Here is a 17,314-nt window from a genome sequence, read left to right as displayed (position 1 = left end):
TTTGAGCATGTCTTCTAATCTTAGTTCACTCAACAAATATTTACGGGGCACCTGATAGGTACCACCTTCTGCTGTGAAGACTGGAAACACACATAGAAAAAGAGAAATAAAACCTACCTTCCGGAGTTAGTTTAACGAACGTGGTGTGCACGTGTGTACGAAAGTGCCTGGCTGTGGTAGGTACTCAACAATTGCTCGTCGCTACGACATTTTACATCTGACTTGTGGTCAGAGTGTTTGGAAGTTTAGCACACAAATGACAAGTGTCTTCATTTCTATATAAAAGTATCAAGATATGGTTAGCATTTACCCCAAAGATGATAAATCCTTCTGAGAACCCTTCAATTCTGCCCTCCAGTCCCTAACTGGAGCCCTCCAGTCCCTAACTGGAGCCCTCCAGTCTCTGAAGTACTCCTTCCACCTCGCTTCTTTCCAGTCAAAAAAAGTTAGAAGAACAGATTACCCGAAGGGCCAATTTCCCAAGCCTGGGTTTCTCAAACTTGTCTGATCGTCTCATTCACCTGAAACACTAGATAAAAATTTCCAGATTCCCTCCAGACATAAGGAATAAGAGCCCTCTGTACCCCCCACCCCACATACATACCCTTGTAATGCTCCAAGAGATCCTTCTCTTCTCAGGCATGCTTTAACTCCACCTCAAATAGCTGAGGCCATTCTCCTCAGGTTTCCATGACATGCTCCTTGACCCTCCTCCAAGGCTTAGTTTAGCTCGAAAGACTCTGGCCATTGGTCTACAGAATCAGCTCTCTCAGCTGGGCCCCCAACATCTCAGCAAGGCACATTCTGTTTGTTTTTATTCCTGTCCCTTAATGTCTCCCTTCTAGAATTTCCCTACAAAGGGATCATTCTAAATTACCACAAATCTCTGAAAAGTTACCTTTTTCAAAAAATAATTTTCTTACTTTATAATCCCCAGCTGACTCCAATAGACAAGGAAAATATACAAAAGCAAGGGCCACATTCTTATGGAACAGAACTAAAAGTTATTTGTTCAAATTTTCAAAATCAATTAGCAATATGATAAAGACATGAAAAAAGCCCATGTATTCTCTGCAGAACTGTCTTTCAAAGAGCAATCAATGAAAGACTAGGTTTGCACTGAAGGTGACTCATGCCTTTGTTTTAATTTGTTTGATATTAGATCTCTACCATGAAGGGGGAAAAAAAAAACTCAGAAAAACCATGGAAACACAAAAAGGTCTACATGGCCCATGCTTCAGAGAGATCAATTTCAGTAGAAGCACCTGAGGAGAGTCACTAAGTTTAACTGACTCATTCAACCCAGGAGTTCATCCATCCATCCGTCCACCCAATGAACATTTACTATGCATGCATCACGAAGGACCCTAAGTTAAATCAGTAATCACACCCACACTCAAGGAAGGATGACAAGGAGACAATCAGACAACACTGAGGAGGACAAGTGTTCCAAAAAGGTATAAAGTGCTAAAAGAACTTGAAGAAAAAGATAAGTTACCTAAAATGACAGTTCTAGAACATAATACAAAATAGAATATGACACTCTTTTCTTTTGAGTACGCCAAAAATCAGTGAAGATGCTATCAACGTGATGCTATAATTCTTCCCATCTCCACTAGATATGGAGATCGTGACTCTCAGTAACTTGTGATAGCAGTTGCTGATGATCCCACCTCTACAGTAACCAATAGACCACAAAAATGGTCCACTGAGACGTGAAAGCCATTTACATATATGGCTAAGAAATTATACCCATGTACAGAGCAAAGCATGCAAACATACTACCATCATACCCTTGCACTTCATACTGTTTTTCCACAAATTCAGAAATTAATAAACCATTATAAATGGCAAATCTGTCTGGCTGCCGGTATATAATTTTCCCTGTAACTGGTTATTTGTATATAAATTGAAATCTGTCCATTTGAATTTTTTATCTATTTTCAATATTCCTAACGTGCACTTTACAACTGATCTTTAAGCCTTATAATCTAATTACTTAAAAACCATGTCTCATCTTTTCATAAGTGATCTACCCAAAGTTAAAACAAAAACTCCGCACTAACATCTATGAAATTATTAGATGCTAAAGACAGGCTCAGGTGAATACAACAGAATGCTACCTGCTTTCTTTCACTCGACCCCCTTCCAGTTCATTTTAGATTAAGGGAGAAGAATGTTAATACCTAATGCATTTCCAATGAGTACTAGCTGAGATGACTTAGGACTATTTCTCTGAGTCCTAAGTTTCCCTTTGATTTAGGAAATCAAAGTGTTTCCTAAAGCACTTAAAAAGACAAAATTGAATGCTTAAAGGTTAGAAAATACAACAGGTGTAATTGTACTTCCTATCCGTGGTTTATAAATAACTCAGTGAAATTCAAGATAGATTATCTTTTTCTATATGTGCCTACATGGTCTGTGGATAAAACTATTTGGTTCATCTAAATATTAAAAGGTCTTTTTTCCCCTCCAGGGAACTATTTCTTTTAGATAATCTCCTCTAAAATTCACATCAGTTAATAAAATAAGGGAAGTCTGATCCCCAAAACTGGTCTATGGGAAATCTCCCTTTATATCGCAGTAGAAGGAGGAGGTTAAAAATAAAGCTGTCTACGCAGTGGCATGGGGAAGCCCAAGGGGGGACAAACAGATCATGCGGAATAAATCTCCTTCAATAGGTTTTCATTTTTTATTGTGAAATATACATAACAAAAATTTACCATTTTAACCATTGTTAAGTGTGCAATTCAGCGGTATTGAGTGCATTCACATTGCTGTATAACCATCACCACTATTCATTGCCAGAACTTTTCCATCATCCCACACGGAAACTCTCAACCCATTAAACAGTAACTCCTAGGCCCCTTACCTCTGGTAATCTCTATTCTACTTCCTGTCCCTATGCATTTACCTATTCTAGATACCTCATGTAAGCAGAAACACTACAGTATTCATCCTTTGGTGTCTGGCTCATTTCACTTAGATAGCATTTTCAAGGTTCATCCACTCTGAGGCATGCGTTAGCATTTTCTTCCTTTTTATAGCTGAATAATATGCCACTGCATGTATATACCACACTTTGTGTATCCAGTCATCTGTGAATGGCCACCTGGGTTGTTTCCACCTCTTGGATATTCTAACAATGGTGCTGTAAACACTGGTGTACAAGTATTTAAGTCCCTGCTTTCAGTTATTTTGGGTACACACCTACAAATGGAATGGCTAAGTAATCCTATGTTTAACTTTTTGAGGAACAGCAAAAGTGTTTTCCACAGCAGCTGTACCTTTTTACATGCCCAACAGCAATACACTAGGGTTCCAATTCAATATACTTTTAAGTATTTTCTGATTTATTAATTCAGAACGTTTACCTCCATTACTCTAAGTCAGTTATTTTTCCTAGGAAAAACTACAATAGAAAAATCAGAAACAGCAATATCTGAAGACTTTTAGTGTTTTACTCTTAAACAACATAAACAATAGAAGCTACAGAACGTGTTAAAAAGCACCTTATTTTTTTCAAAAAAGATTTTATTTATTTATCTTTAGAGGGAGGAGAAGGGAAGGAGAAAGAGAGGGAGAGAAACATCAGTGTGTGGTTGCCTCTCGTGCGCCCCCTACTGGAGACCTGGCCTGCAATGAAGGCATGTGCCCTGACTGGGAATCGAACTGGTGACCATTTGATTCGTAGGCCTGCACTCAATCCACTGAGCTACACCAGCCAGGGCTAAAAAGCACTTTAAAATGTAAGAGAAAAGGGAGCATAACATCCTAAAAATACATTAAGTATTCTATACATATAATTTGTACTGTAAAAGCTGCTCAATCTAGCCCCTAAAAAGTCTAGGTGTAAATACCCTGAGATATTTTTAAAGAAATTTACTCTCCTAACTGCCAATTCACACAGTACCTGAACTAACCTGCTCAGGAAGTTCTTCCTTTCCTAAAAGTGGAGAAGGAAATTTCGTAAGGAGCTTACTAAGTACTATTCACAGGACTTCCCACAACTTTGCCCAAACCAGGAGGCAGGAGAGAGCCAGCAGCTAAAAGGAATAATGATGTTCTTAAAATCTTTAACACCTGTTCTCACCAATCTGCCATCAAGTGCTTACAGGTGACAAAGGAAATTAACAAATTGAAAAAAAAAAAGTCAACAGAAAACCTCCAAAACAACCCATAGGCATAGATGAGGTCTCTTGGTGGGGATAGGGTGAGCTGGAGAAGGTGGACATTTCCTTGTTGTGGTGGTTTATTTTGCATACAGAAATGCAGAACTAACGCTTGCTGGTAAACTGTTCTGAGTTCATGTGATGACATTGAGTAGACGAACATTTATTTCATGGCGGTCCAATGACTTCCAAGGGCCCTGCATCTCTAAAAAGTTGAGCAGTAGAACTAGCTTCAACCCATACTGCAGTTTTACACTGCTTTTAAGTCAATTGATTTTTTCCAAGGTGCTTCAAAAGTAGTTTGTTCTCCTAATTAGGTAAATATCACCCCTTATGATGTATTTAAACTCCTGTTACAATAAAACCTTTTCATACAGAATAGGAAGCCTAACTTTATGCTAGACTTGCCAGGATAATTGCCAATTCCTAATCAGTTAGATCCAGAACAATGGAGTTATGTTAAGTAGAGACCCCTCTTTCACCAGCTGCAGAGAATCTGAGTCCCTTAAGAATACACTAAACCATGTTATTTCCCGGGATTTTAAAATCTTCAATTATGTCTCAAGCATACTGCAGTTGCGCGTGTATAAAGACAATTTTCTAAACAATCATTTCAACAGAGAGCTTTTTATAATTTTATAATACTAATTATAACTTAGTATTATATCAACTTCACTTAAATTTTTCTGATTAGCTGACTTTATAAAAATCTTTATCTCCCAGAGTCAAAGGGGATGTATCAGAAGCCTTAAAATCTTAAAAAAAAAAAAAAAAAAAGTAGTTTCTAACAAAGCCTGTAGGTGCTTCAATTTTTAAAATTTCTTAAATTTCAAAGAAAGGAGCAGAAATTAAAGTTGCCACCATCCTGCCCTAGGAGTCGGTGGTAGACAGTTCTCTACACAACATTCCAAAAATATGAGCAAAGTACCCCTTTTGTAAGTAAACAAAAATGCCCTGCATTTGCCAAAAAAAAAAAGTCAGAACAGAGTAGAATATTCCATTAACAATGAAGCTAGTCTAAAACTCAATAAATGTCCTGAGTCAATAAACAAGTGAATGAAGTAAACTACATTTTAAACTTCAAATATAACCATTTAATACAGGGGACATTTTAAACACTGATACTTACTAGAATCTATAATGCCAACTTTGGCTCTAACACCATCTCACTAAAATCTTCTCCCTCCGGTTATTTAAAAACTAACAAGCAGTTATAATAGAAACAAAACATTTAGGAGCCACTGCCTGAACTGACAGTGAGTATCGCCAAGGGCATCCATCACCCAAGGGTATCGAAATTACAGTCCCAGAGTTGCAGAATGCTTGACTGGCAAATCTCAAAACTAGGGGCAAAAAAGAGGAAAAGACTCAAGGGTTGATCCATTTTTAAATTTAAACTGAGGAACATCTCCACCTGCAATGGCTAATCACAATCTAACCTGACTTATACCTGGTGGTTTAAAAACTTCCCAATCCCCTGTCCCCACCTCCACCCCACACACCTCTGGTCACCAGAGGCTGATCCTGAACACTAAACTTGAACCATCAACAGCTCCCCTCTGGGTAAGCTTCTGACTAGGGACTGTTCTCTCATCGCTGTACCGTGCAAGAGCTTAAGTACCAATCATCAAGTCACCCTTCCCAGAGGAGCCTGCTTGGCTTCTAAAGAAGTCTGCCTCTGTCTAGTGACAATGATTCAAGCATTCTCTGCCTTTTTAAAATACATAATGCCATACTGTATACTTTAAGGCAATATATCCATATATACGCTTATGAATATTTTCCTATATCCAAAGGCATTGAGAAAACTGAAAAATAAAACTTCTCCTCAACCACTAAGTACATTCCCAGCAGCTATAAGGATGAGAATTAAGGTTTACTTGAAAATATCTTACCACAAAATTTCTGATTTAATGGAATAACCTCATTAATGTGAAGAAAGGCAACTGTACTTTCCACTAAAGTGGAAACAGGTAGGTTGCAAAGATTCCCTACACTGAAAACGATTCTTTTTTACCCGTGTCCAGCTATACTTACAGAAAGCTCAAATGATAGGTTAGGATAACATACAAGGACTAAAGCCTACACTGCTATCATTCAATACTGGCATTTCCTCTAAGACACTGTACTTTTTCCCCTTCACCTCAAAAAATGACCCTGAATCAAGCAGACTGTCCTGTCCACTTCAGCAATGCTAGCCAGCTACAGGACACACCTGAGGAAAAAATGCCCCAAACCATGAAGCTAGGACAACTTTTGAGACATCACAAGTCAACTATTCCATTAGGAGTGGGGGGAATGAAACACAGCAATCTAAAACTTGAAACTTTATTTACTCATCACAAAGAAAAAATGAATGATTTCTCAAACTGTCTAAACACAAATCGTAGGTTTCTGAAAGCAAAGTAAAACTGGGAATAGCTGGACTTGAAACTGTGGAATATAATGCACTATGGAGTTTGTATAAGGCTTTTACCAAACACTTTTCAATACATGGACTCATTAATCCCTCGTGACAACCACTTGAAAAACTGTACGCAAGATGCTTTCTCCTTCAATTAAAATAAGGAAACCCAGACTGAGGGTGGTTCGGAAGCCCGTCAAGGACAGACAGCTAAAACGTAAAGGCCTCCACAGACTAGACAGTCTGATTTCCAACTGACGCTCAAACGTGGCCCTCTCTAGAGGTTTAAGATTGCTAATCTTTGCCCATCATTTCAACATCTTTATCTTTTAAGATTTACTATCTTTGATTTGTATTAAGCACCCTGATGGTGTACAAGTGGAACTATACATCATGAGTTAAATCATGCTTCCTATACTTCCCACACGCACAAGAACACTATAACCCTATTTATAACATGGTTCTCTCATCCTTGTTCCTCGAACACAAGTGTGCTCCCGATGAGCAGCACCGGCAGCAACGGGTAAGGACGGGCTGTTTCAGCTATCTGAACAGTCTCAGTGACGGACTCCTTCCTCACCTACAGCTGAATTTATAAATGTCAGAGAGTGAGAGGCCACGCAATCCACGTCACACTAAAACACAGACCCATCTGAAACTGATTCACTGGTGTAGGTCCTCAGGACCATAAAGCTCTAGGGTCAGACTTATGAACTGCAATTATTCCTGGGCAGTACAGTATTACCTGTGGAAGCAGGTAATACAGCAGATTCAGACATATTTATGCTGAACCTGGAAACTACCTCTCTTTAAAAATCCTAATAAAAAAAAGATTAATCACTTGTTTTTCCTGATAAATGAATGCTTACTTCAGCAGCGTGTGAAATTTTCACTATTTCTCACAAATAGAGTTGTTGAAATTCCTTTCACCAAATGAATTCTAAAATGCAACAGATTTAAGCTAAATCCTCTAATGTTTCTTGCTGTTTGTTTTAATTTTAAACATATTCTTCCCAATTCACAGATGAATTTAGTGTTTTTTATATTTGAATTTTAGTCCTTGAGAGCAAAGCAATGACTTTAATCTTGCCGATTTATTGTGCAGCTACATAAGGAAAACTGAATGACGGTTTTGCTATATCATTCACCTGACACTTATGAAGTCATTTGAGAAGAATCACTCAATGAACCAGTAAACATGGGTATTAGGGGGTCATTTTTTCCAACTCCCCATTAGTGATTTTTCATTCTGCCTCCTAGTTATACTCCTTTATTACACTAAAATAACCAACAAGATGACTGCCTTTTCAGCAATTCCTATACACAATTATTTCAACCAGGGGAGAAAATGTCATATAAAGTTTTTATCCATCAGTTTTCACCATGACATGCAAGTATTTTTTTATAAGTACTTATTTGATTCACTCAAAGTGTGAAAGCAAAATTGATCTATAGATAATTCAACATTAAAATTTCATTTAAGACCTGAATCTAAGCATCTATCTCCTGGGGTGGGGGGGGGGGGGGCGGAGAGGGGAACTGAACTAGGAGAGTTAAAAAGCAATACAACCCAGTTAAATCATGAATAGATTTGGAAGTCAAGAAGTTCTGCACTGCAATCTCTAATATGGTAACCACTAGCCACAAGTAGCAGATTAAAATAATTAAAAGTAAGTAATTTAAAATGCAGTTCCTCAGTCCCCACTAGCCACATTTCAAACCCACAACAGCTTCATGTACCTGGCGGCTGCCATATTGGGCAGCACAGACACAGAACCATTTCCATCAGTGAAGAAAAGTCTATTTTGCAAGCTACTCAATTTCTATGAGCCTCAATGCCCATGCCTGTAAAATGTCCATAAATCGCTGAAATTGAAAGAGTGTTATTAGCATTTTAATAACATTTAAAGCACAACACAAACAAGTCAGATATCCAAGGAGTAGTAGCTGTTATTACAATCCTATATTGGGTTTTAATCTCCGACGGTAACCCTTTACAAGTCACTTCCCCTCCCTGGGCCTCATTTTCCTAAAACTGAAAACTTTGGGAGAGTTCTCCTGGTTAACTTCTAAGGATTCTATCTAATTCCACCACGTTAAATGAAGTGTTAAGCAGACAGGGCACAAACTCCTACTGAGTAAACTACTACCTAGGTTCCTAGAGCTTCCTAGCTGATCCCAAGCCATTCTTCTCAAAACCCCAGAAGACTGGCTCTGCAATATAGCCGTGGTCTGATGTGTGCTATTTATAAAGTCTGTCTTAAAAGGTTACCGGAATATCTTTCTGAAATTGTATATACTGTAATTAGAAGCTACAACCCCCTATTCCATGATGATATCTTGCAGTTTTACCATCTCTTTTAAATAAACACTATCTTTACAGATGAATATTTTTCTTTTAAAAGCATTTCAACCAAAACATTTTCAAAGCACATGCAAGTTTAAGTACAATTTTTAATGACTTTTTCTTAACCAGCTATGCCTTATTTAGAGTCAGCTTGTGGGTGACCCTCTAGTGTCTAAACAAAGTGAGAACTGTAACAGCCTCATGGGTGAAGTCGCCTTGCAGGAGCAGAAACATGCCCAAAGATTTTACCCTCACTAACAGCTGCTCCCAGGGAGCCAGGAAATTCACTTAACATTGGGTCCACATAGCCAGCTTCCTAAGAGGGGGAACCAGGGTCGCCACACAAGGCACAAAACCAGGGTCATGGCTGTTATCAGCTCAGGACCGATCCCCCGCTTCCCACTCCCCGTGTTGACCAGGCCCCCAGAATCACAGCTTTAACTTAAGAGTGGAAGAGGAACTCGGGCAGAAGAAATCAGAACAGAGCGGTGTATTTCTGACCAAGGCCTGAAGCCTCAAAAATAAGTGTTATTCCAGAGCAGATTCCTTTTCTTCCGGGTCTGTCTGCTCTCTCTGACTCTTTGCCCACAACCACTGTGCCTCCCCTTTCCCAATGCCCCACCTCTCTCCATACTTAAAAAAAAAAAAAAAAAAAAAAAAAAAAAAGTGGCTTATTCCCTCTCCCTTTGCTTCCCAGAGCAGGGCCTGGAAACTGGAGAAAATTCAAATAAAATTAACTGCACATTAAAAATTAAACAGACAAGCAATCAGGAGCTGCCCACCCAACAGAAGACGTCTCCCGTTCCAAAGGAAAAAAAAATGATTAAGCCTGAGTGGAAGAAGGGGAGGGAGACTAGAAACTTACAAGGATGGAGAGATAAACGTGTGGGTTTAGGGCCCCAGCGTCGGCCCACCCTGGCCAAATTCCAAATTTCGTTTCAAGAAAATCACCCTGGGCTGAAGAGAAAAGAAAAAGTTGTAACTTTTAAGGAAGTCCGCAAACGGCACAGTCTTGGATAAAATGCCATTGCTTCCCTTCATCAGGGATGGCAGGGTAGGAGTTGAGATTCGAAAAGCTCCAACTCCAACCGCGCACTCCTGGAAGCCTCCCCGCCAAAGGGGCCGCGGGGCGGCCCTGCCCCCGTCTCCCAGGACACCCGGCCCCGGTGCTCGGGCTCCCACGGGGCGCCGGGACCTGACCTCTGCAAAAGTTCGCGGACACAGCCCAAGGCCCCAATTTCCGCCCCGAGTGACAGGCCCTTCACACGCCGGCCGGCCCCCGCTCCGCGGCGGGCACCAGACGGTCCTCGCCGCCCCTCCTGGCCGCCTCCGGGCTCGGATTCCTCCCGCCCGCCCCACCCCCGGCGGGGGCGCCCCTCGGGGTGACCGACTGACCGGAGCTACGCTGGCCCACACACCGGGTCGCCCGCTGCTTCCCGCCGCGCCCCGCTCCCCCGCCCGAGCTTCCAGCCGCCTGGCTCGCCGAGTCCCGCCGCGGCCGCCGGTTACCGCCCCCAGCCCGGGGGGAGCCCGGGGGGCAGGACAGGAGGGAGGACGTGGCGCGCCCGGAGGTGGCCAGCGGCGAGGCAGGGAGTGTCCCGGAGAGGCCCGGCCGGGGGCGGGGGCCGGAGCGGGCTCGGGACCCTCCCCGCGAGCATCCGTGGGTCCCAGGTCCCGGGCAGCCCCCGCCCGGCGCGGAGAGGCGGGCCCCAACTTTCAGCCCAGTTCGCACGCCCGCCCTCCTGCCTCCACCATATGGAAATCTACAGCCTCAGAAAGTGACACGTCGAAGATTCCTCGGCCTCCCCACCCGCCCTCCCCCTCCCGGGCCGCGTTCCTGCCGTGGAGAGCCCGGGAGGGGGAGCGGATTCCTAGGACAAAATCTGCTGGGAAGGTTGGGAAGGGCGAGGGTGGGGGGGAGGGAGAGACCGGGAGCCATTGCCCAGATTTTTTTTTTTTTTTCCATCAAGAGGAATCTACCCGTTTCTTTCCCCTCCTCCAAGCCCTGGCAAGCTGAGGGGACGGGACGGGCACCGGAGCCCAGCCAGACGCGGCCCCAAATCGGAGGCCGACCCTCTCCCGGGCCCCGAGTGGCCAGGGTACCCGGGCGAGCGCCGGGCGCCCCTGCACTGTGGCGCCAAGTTTTCCCCGAGAAGCCCGGCACGCCCGGAGCGCTCCGGGACAAGAATGCACTTTGGAAGACTCGGCGTCCGGCCGGGGCTTTCCAGCGCGCCGGGACCCGGCGGCCGAAGCGCGGGGTCCGGGTCCCCTCCAGTCCCCGGCTTCTGCACGCCTTACCTTCCCTAGGGCTGAAAAGCGAGGCTCCGGGCGCGCCGCACACCAGGTCGCCACGCCTTCCCAACCGGCAACCCAGAGGCTCCCCGCCGCCCGCTTCACAGCTCCCGCCGCCGCCGCCGCCGCCGCTCTCCTCCTCCGCCTCCGCCTCCTCCTCCTCCGGCCGCCGCCGCCGCTCAAATAACTACCAGGAGGGTTTGATGGGGGATTCCGCCATGTCAATGATGTCGGGACCACATGGGGATTTGGGACCCGCCCACAACCGTAAACAACCGGGTATAACCGCAGCTGCAATCTCACAGTCGCTGGAGCTGTGGGAGCTTCCTCTACCCCTAGGCCTGCATCGCTATCCAAAAGCTTATGTTGGATTCAGCCAGCGTAAAGAAGTCTGAGGCTTCGAAGTAGGAATTCCTAAAAGGCAAGGGCTGCTTGTTCTGAAAATGATCACCGAATACCAACATAAATGCAGTGTTTGTTGAGGAATAATTAGAGCGAAGACTCTATTACATCTCGTTATGTACACATATATTAACTTTTTTTTAATTCCCCACAACAATCTTGTAAGCTCTTTTGTCACTCCCTTCTCTGTTTCCCACAGCATTCTGTTCACAGGCTAACAGAGCATGAACTGATTTTATTATATCAAAATTAAAATGTCCATTTCCCCTTTTCAGTAACCAATATGCTCTCACAAGGACAGAAACTGTTCCGTACTCATATATGTATTTCTGTATCTGTCAAACAGCATAATGCATAGGCCACAGTAGGACTCATTAGAATAAGTATTGAGTTTATATTTATTAAATCAAATGTAATGTATTCTATTGTATAATCTCAAAATGTTAACCAACTGCATCCCATTCCACTCCTCACATTTTCCAGCACACAAGAGTAGAAGTTGTCCAAAAGAAGCCCCTTCTGTCTTTAGCTTCGTTGGTATTCTGAATAATCACATTCAGCCTCCACTATTAGGCTACAAAGCAGTATTCAGTAGTGACCAGAGGTAATGCATTACTTTCATTGACCTAAAAAATAGTAACAACCATTTATCAGATAGAATTATTATACATAGTACTGTTTTAAAACCCAAGGAACATAAAAGAATATTGAGAAACAGTTCCTCTCCTTGTGGAATTTGCAAATCCTTTTTTGGAGTTGTGAGAGGAAATGGGGAATCCAGGTAAATGATGTTCTCCCTCCTAAGTGGCTTCTTTTCCCAAATGTACCCAAAGGGGCTCTTGAAGCCATCTTTCTAAAACATGATTTCAATTTTAGGTCATAGTCTTGCATGGGAAAGAATAAAAAGCAGTGGTCCCCCAATTCCTGAGCCGTGGCCCCCAGCTGAATCGGCATGACCTCCAAGCTCACCTCTGTCCCTTTGTACGTGGTTTCACGCTGTCAGTATATTCCTTCCTCTACCCTATTTTAAGATCATTTACTCATCTTCAAGCTTCAACTAAAATCATTCCCTTCCTCACCACAATCTTACAGCTCTTCCTCATAATTCTTCTTAGTTCTCACATGTTCTGAAGTTATTGTTTATCTGTTCCATTTGACTGGACCTTGTCCATTTTTGTAACTCTTGCATCAGTCTAGCATTGTGCTTTGAGTTTAGTACACCAATATGGACACTTATTGAATAAATTAATTCTAAATTATATGGAAGAATCTGAATGACAAGTTAAAATGGGCAACTTCACCGAGTGGAAGGTTAAAGTCAAGTGTTCACAGGCTCAGCAAAGGAAGTAAAAGTAGGTAAGAAAAATTCAGAAGACAAAATAGTATCTGCCTATTCCTTCCCTAGACTGAATTTGTTCCAATTAAGAAGAATCAATGTATACAAAATGCCTTAAAATTGAAAAATTTAAATGTTCACATACATGATCTCAGTGTTTTATTTGTCTTCTTGTCCTAACACCTAACATCAGCTTTGGCACAGAACAGAAACCCAATATAGATAAGAAACCCAATATAGATTTGCAAAATAAGAAGTATGGTATAGGAGAAAGAGCATGGAAATTGCTCTTTTTAATCAGACAAAAGCCCGTGATGTTGGGCAAGTATTGGAGTTTTGTGAGCCTGGGTGTTCTTATTTATAAAATGCTAAAATTGCCTTCTACTAAGGTTGTGAAGATTAAAAACCTCCTGCACCTCATTCTCCATAAATGAACATTGGTTCCTTCTTGAGTAAATGAATGCATGCATGAATGAATGAAGCTGTTTCTCCTAGAGGATAGTGGATAATACAATGAGAAAACACTTTTGGGATGAGGACTGATGTAGGTGTTATCGAGGTATCAGGTGATTGTTTAAATAGGTTTCAAGGTTGATTATGCTAGCAGTCAGATGTAGAATAAGGCTTGTGTCAGAGAGTCATCTCTGAACCTCCTTGGGAAATGATGAAGACTTAGACCAGAGTGATGGTTCTGGAAATGGGAAGAGGGGCCTCAATCCAAGGCAATGAGTATTATTATCCAGTGTTGACACCCCAAGTCACGTGCCATCCTAGGTCCCAAATCATGGAATCATAGTCATAACCATATACTTTGCTCCAAGAGCAGCTTAGGATTTACTCAAATAAAAAAAAATAACATCCAAATAAAGATATCTGAAAATTAAGGCCTGTAAGAAAACATACAGACATGTAACCCCTTTCATCGCCCATGCAATGTAGGCTGAGTCATATAAGAAAGATTTGAAGTCATACTTCTAGATCTCGAATAACTTGCATTACAACAAGAAAAATGCAACTTTAACATGCTGGAAAACACGAGCTTTGAAACTATCATTGAAAAAGTCTCAAACCATTAAACTCCTGAATACTTCTATAAGTCTAAAATTTTTTTTAAATTTAAACTTCTTTGTCAAAGATCACTGTGGCCAGTAATAGGTAACGTGTAGTAGACCAGCTAGGTCCTCAGTCTCAATATTCTTCCTCTTCCTATAGCCTGAGTTGTTAGATCCTCACGGCAGGCTGAGTCTTGCCTCTAACCTTGAAACCCAATCTTGACCTTAGATAGAGGGCATTAACTCTTTGCATCTACTTTTTGTTCCAAAGTCCTGAGCCAGATCTGATACAACCTTCAAAATGAACAGTGACAAAAAAGCCATTAATCCTGTTTTGAAGAGCGTTCAGAATTTACTGCAGTACTAACTAGAGGAAAGGACGGCCACCTAAGTCAATAACACAAGCTAAGAGCAACACTGCAACTTCAGTTAAACACAATTCTCCAGAGCAATTTAACCAGTCAAAGCTGTATTTCACCTTCTTTTCTATTGTTCAAAGCAAGGCAAGGGCAAATTGCAGCTCAATATGTATATTTTTAACTTATTTTAAACAAGAATATCTGTCCCACAGTTATCAGAACTATTCAGGAAGAAAGTGAATGACCGTCAGGACTCATAATATCACAGGCTTGATAGGGAACTAAAGGATTTCAACCTGCTCTCCCTTCCAGAACAGCGTCTTTGCTCCCATGCCCACGACAGCTAAGCACCCGGCCCCAGCATGAACACCACCAGGAAAAGGCAAAAATGCTTCTTGCTAAGACAACCTATTGGCAACAACTCTAAATCTAAACCAAGTCTTCTGAAACCCGTCTCCTTGCATCTTAACCCCACTGGTCCTGTTTCTGCCCTCTAGAGGCAGACAAAAGAACAACAGACACTTCCCACATGGCTCCCCTTCCAGTTAATTGAGGAGACCTGTCAGATGCTCCCTAAAGAGTCTCTTTCCCTGGAAAAAGTCTAACATGTTGAACTCTATATCTCCTCATATGTCTTCCAGATCTCTCCCCATCCTTTCCTTCCACCACCTTTGGGGGCCTACTTGTTCCACAATAGTTCAGGCATGATCAGAACGCAACCACAGAGTAGTACCCTTTCCTGCTTATATTTGGACAGAAAGCTCATGTCATTACATTTTAATATTGGACTAAGTTTTAAGCAGTCTCCCCATCCTGTTAACTCATGCTTCTTCCAGGAAAAGTTGTTACGCTGGACATATATTAGGAACGCACTTGATTTCACCTTAACTGACATTCATGTTAACTGGTTGAATATTTAATTTTATTAAATTGTATTTGTAAGTTTCCTTCTCACATTTCAGCCTACCTAGAACTTTCTGGACATGGAGTCTATCATCAAACAGCCCTTCCCAGCTTTGTGACATTGATAAGTATGACAGTATGCTTGCCATATTGCCATCCAAGCCACTGATAAAAACAGGAAACAAGACAAGGCCAAGGACGACCACTAGTAGTTTTTCTCCAATTGGAGGCAAATTTAAGGCAAAGTTATTTTAAAAATTATAAACCTGTCCATCATACTGACTTGCCGTGAACCATACGACCATAAGGGAGCAAGTTGGGTCTGACTTTCTAGAGTGTCGTGGTTAGCACTCTTGCCGACTCTGGTACCTGATATACTCCTATGGACATTTTTGTCTTTCTATGAGGTCAAGACCTCTGTATTACCTGGGTCTCTTCACAACGCAGTGTGCTAAATACTGTCTTCCTAAAACAAATCAAAATTTTTCCATGTGTGTGTGTGTGTGATCCTCACAGAGAAATAAAACAAAGAAATGTCTTTAGCTCTGGCTACATACTTCAGATACAAACCATTTTAGTCAAGAAAAGATTCTGAGATTTGACCAGAAAACAATGAATTGAAAACAGAATAAACTTACTACAGAGGCAACTGGGTCTATTCTGCTTGTGTAGGGTCCAGTATTACACTTGAAATTGTTTTTTATCTTTTGTGCAGATACCACAATATTTCTTTTCGTTCCTGAAAGCGTACTCTTTGGTATTGCACACGTAATCCGTGTCTCACTAGCCAGGGGATTAAATTCTGATCACATTAACATTAATAAACCCCCTTTCTCTGACTGTGGCAGCCACCATTATTGCAGGACTTCTCATTCCCCTGGTATTCTTCCCAGTTCTTTCTAAAGTTTATGAGCAGGTTTTTTCAGGTTGCTTCAGTTACTTGCTAACTCAGGCAGAGTTGCTACTGTGACACCTTCGTTTGTGCTGAGCCTCCCGCTGTTGGAAGAACCGTAAAGAGCCCACCCCAGCCACCTCATAAGGCCAGCACCGCCCGCAGACAGACTCACTTCTCCCTCTCTCTGAACAAACTCTGTTATATAAATCAAGGAGAGGGTCCCTGGCTCCCAATATCTCATGGTCTTTGAATCATACATTCTGGTTCCATGAGTTTTGCTTCTTTTGTTTCCACATATAAGTGATGTCACACAATATGTGTCTTTCTCTATCTGACTTATTTCACTTAAGGTTCATTTACATTGTTGACAATAGCAGAATTTCCTTCTTTTCCATGGCTGAATAATATTCCATCGTGGGTATGTGTGCGAAGCATTTGTTTGTCCATTCATTTGTCAACAGCCATTTTTTCCAAGTCTTGGTTTCTGTAAATAATGCTGCAATGAACATGGAAGTACAAGTATCTCTCCAAGAACCTGACTTTGCTTCCTTTGGATATGTACCCACAAGTGGGATTGCTGGGTCATAGGGTAGTTCTATTTTTAATTTTTTAGGAACCTCAGTACTGTTTTCCATAGTGACTGTACCAATTTACATTCCCACTAAGACTTCCCTTTTCTCCATGTCCTTGACAACACTTACCTCTTGTTGTGTTGTTGTTTGTTTGTTTTGATGATAGCCATTCTAGCAGGTGTTAGATGATACGTTATTATGGTTTTGATTTGCATTCCCCTGGTAATTGGTGATGCTGAGCACCTATTCCTATACCTGTTGCCCATCTACATCTGTAGGTATTCTTTAGGAAAATATCTATTCAGTTCCTCTGCCCATTTTTAAAATCAGATTGATTGGGGTTTTTTGCTATTGAGTTGTATGAATCCCTTATACTCTGTGAATATTAATCCTAGTAAATGTACACTAGCACCTCACTGACTCTGATTAGGTCATGTGTCAATCCTCAAACCCACAGTGGGGACCTGGGCCAAGGGGAACCAATCTGGGCCCACCTCTGCATCTGAGAGTGAAGTCTATCCCACCCAAACCAGTGGCAAACACTAGGGGAAGAAGCTTCTCACAAGAAATTTGGGGAAAT

The 17,314-nt window shown here is 41.9% G+C and overlaps 1 protein-coding gene across 9 annotated transcripts in view; it reads right to left on the bottom strand.

Annotated features, from left to right (window-relative positions):
- FNDC3B (fibronectin type III domain containing 3B) overlaps positions 1-11,441 on the bottom strand; it is a 319,350-nt gene extending 307,909 nt beyond the window's left edge. For 3 of the 9 annotated variants that reach the window (XM_053918083.1, XM_071220570.1, XM_071220571.1), the window contains exons 1-2: positions 10,319-10,686; positions 9,789-9,880 (exon numbers count right to left, since the gene is read on the bottom strand). The gene's annotated coding sequence lies outside the window, so the exon portion shown is untranslated. Of the gene's footprint in view, positions 1-9,788; positions 10,183-10,318; positions 10,687-11,221 lie in introns of those variants that run through there. The other 6 variants (XM_053918082.2, XM_024563540.4, XM_053918084.2 and 3 more) reach the window with 4 other exon arrangements.
- Positions 11,442-17,314: the final 5,873 nt, after the last annotated feature.

This window comes from Desmodus rotundus, chromosome 2, assembly GCF_022682495.2.
Source record: "Desmodus rotundus isolate HL8 chromosome 2, HLdesRot8A.1, whole genome shotgun sequence".
NCBI classification, from domain to species: Eukaryota; Metazoa; Chordata; class Mammalia; order Chiroptera; family Phyllostomidae; genus Desmodus; species Desmodus rotundus.
Note: the sequence above shows the minus strand (reverse complement) of the source record. Positions and strands in the feature narration are given on the sequence as shown.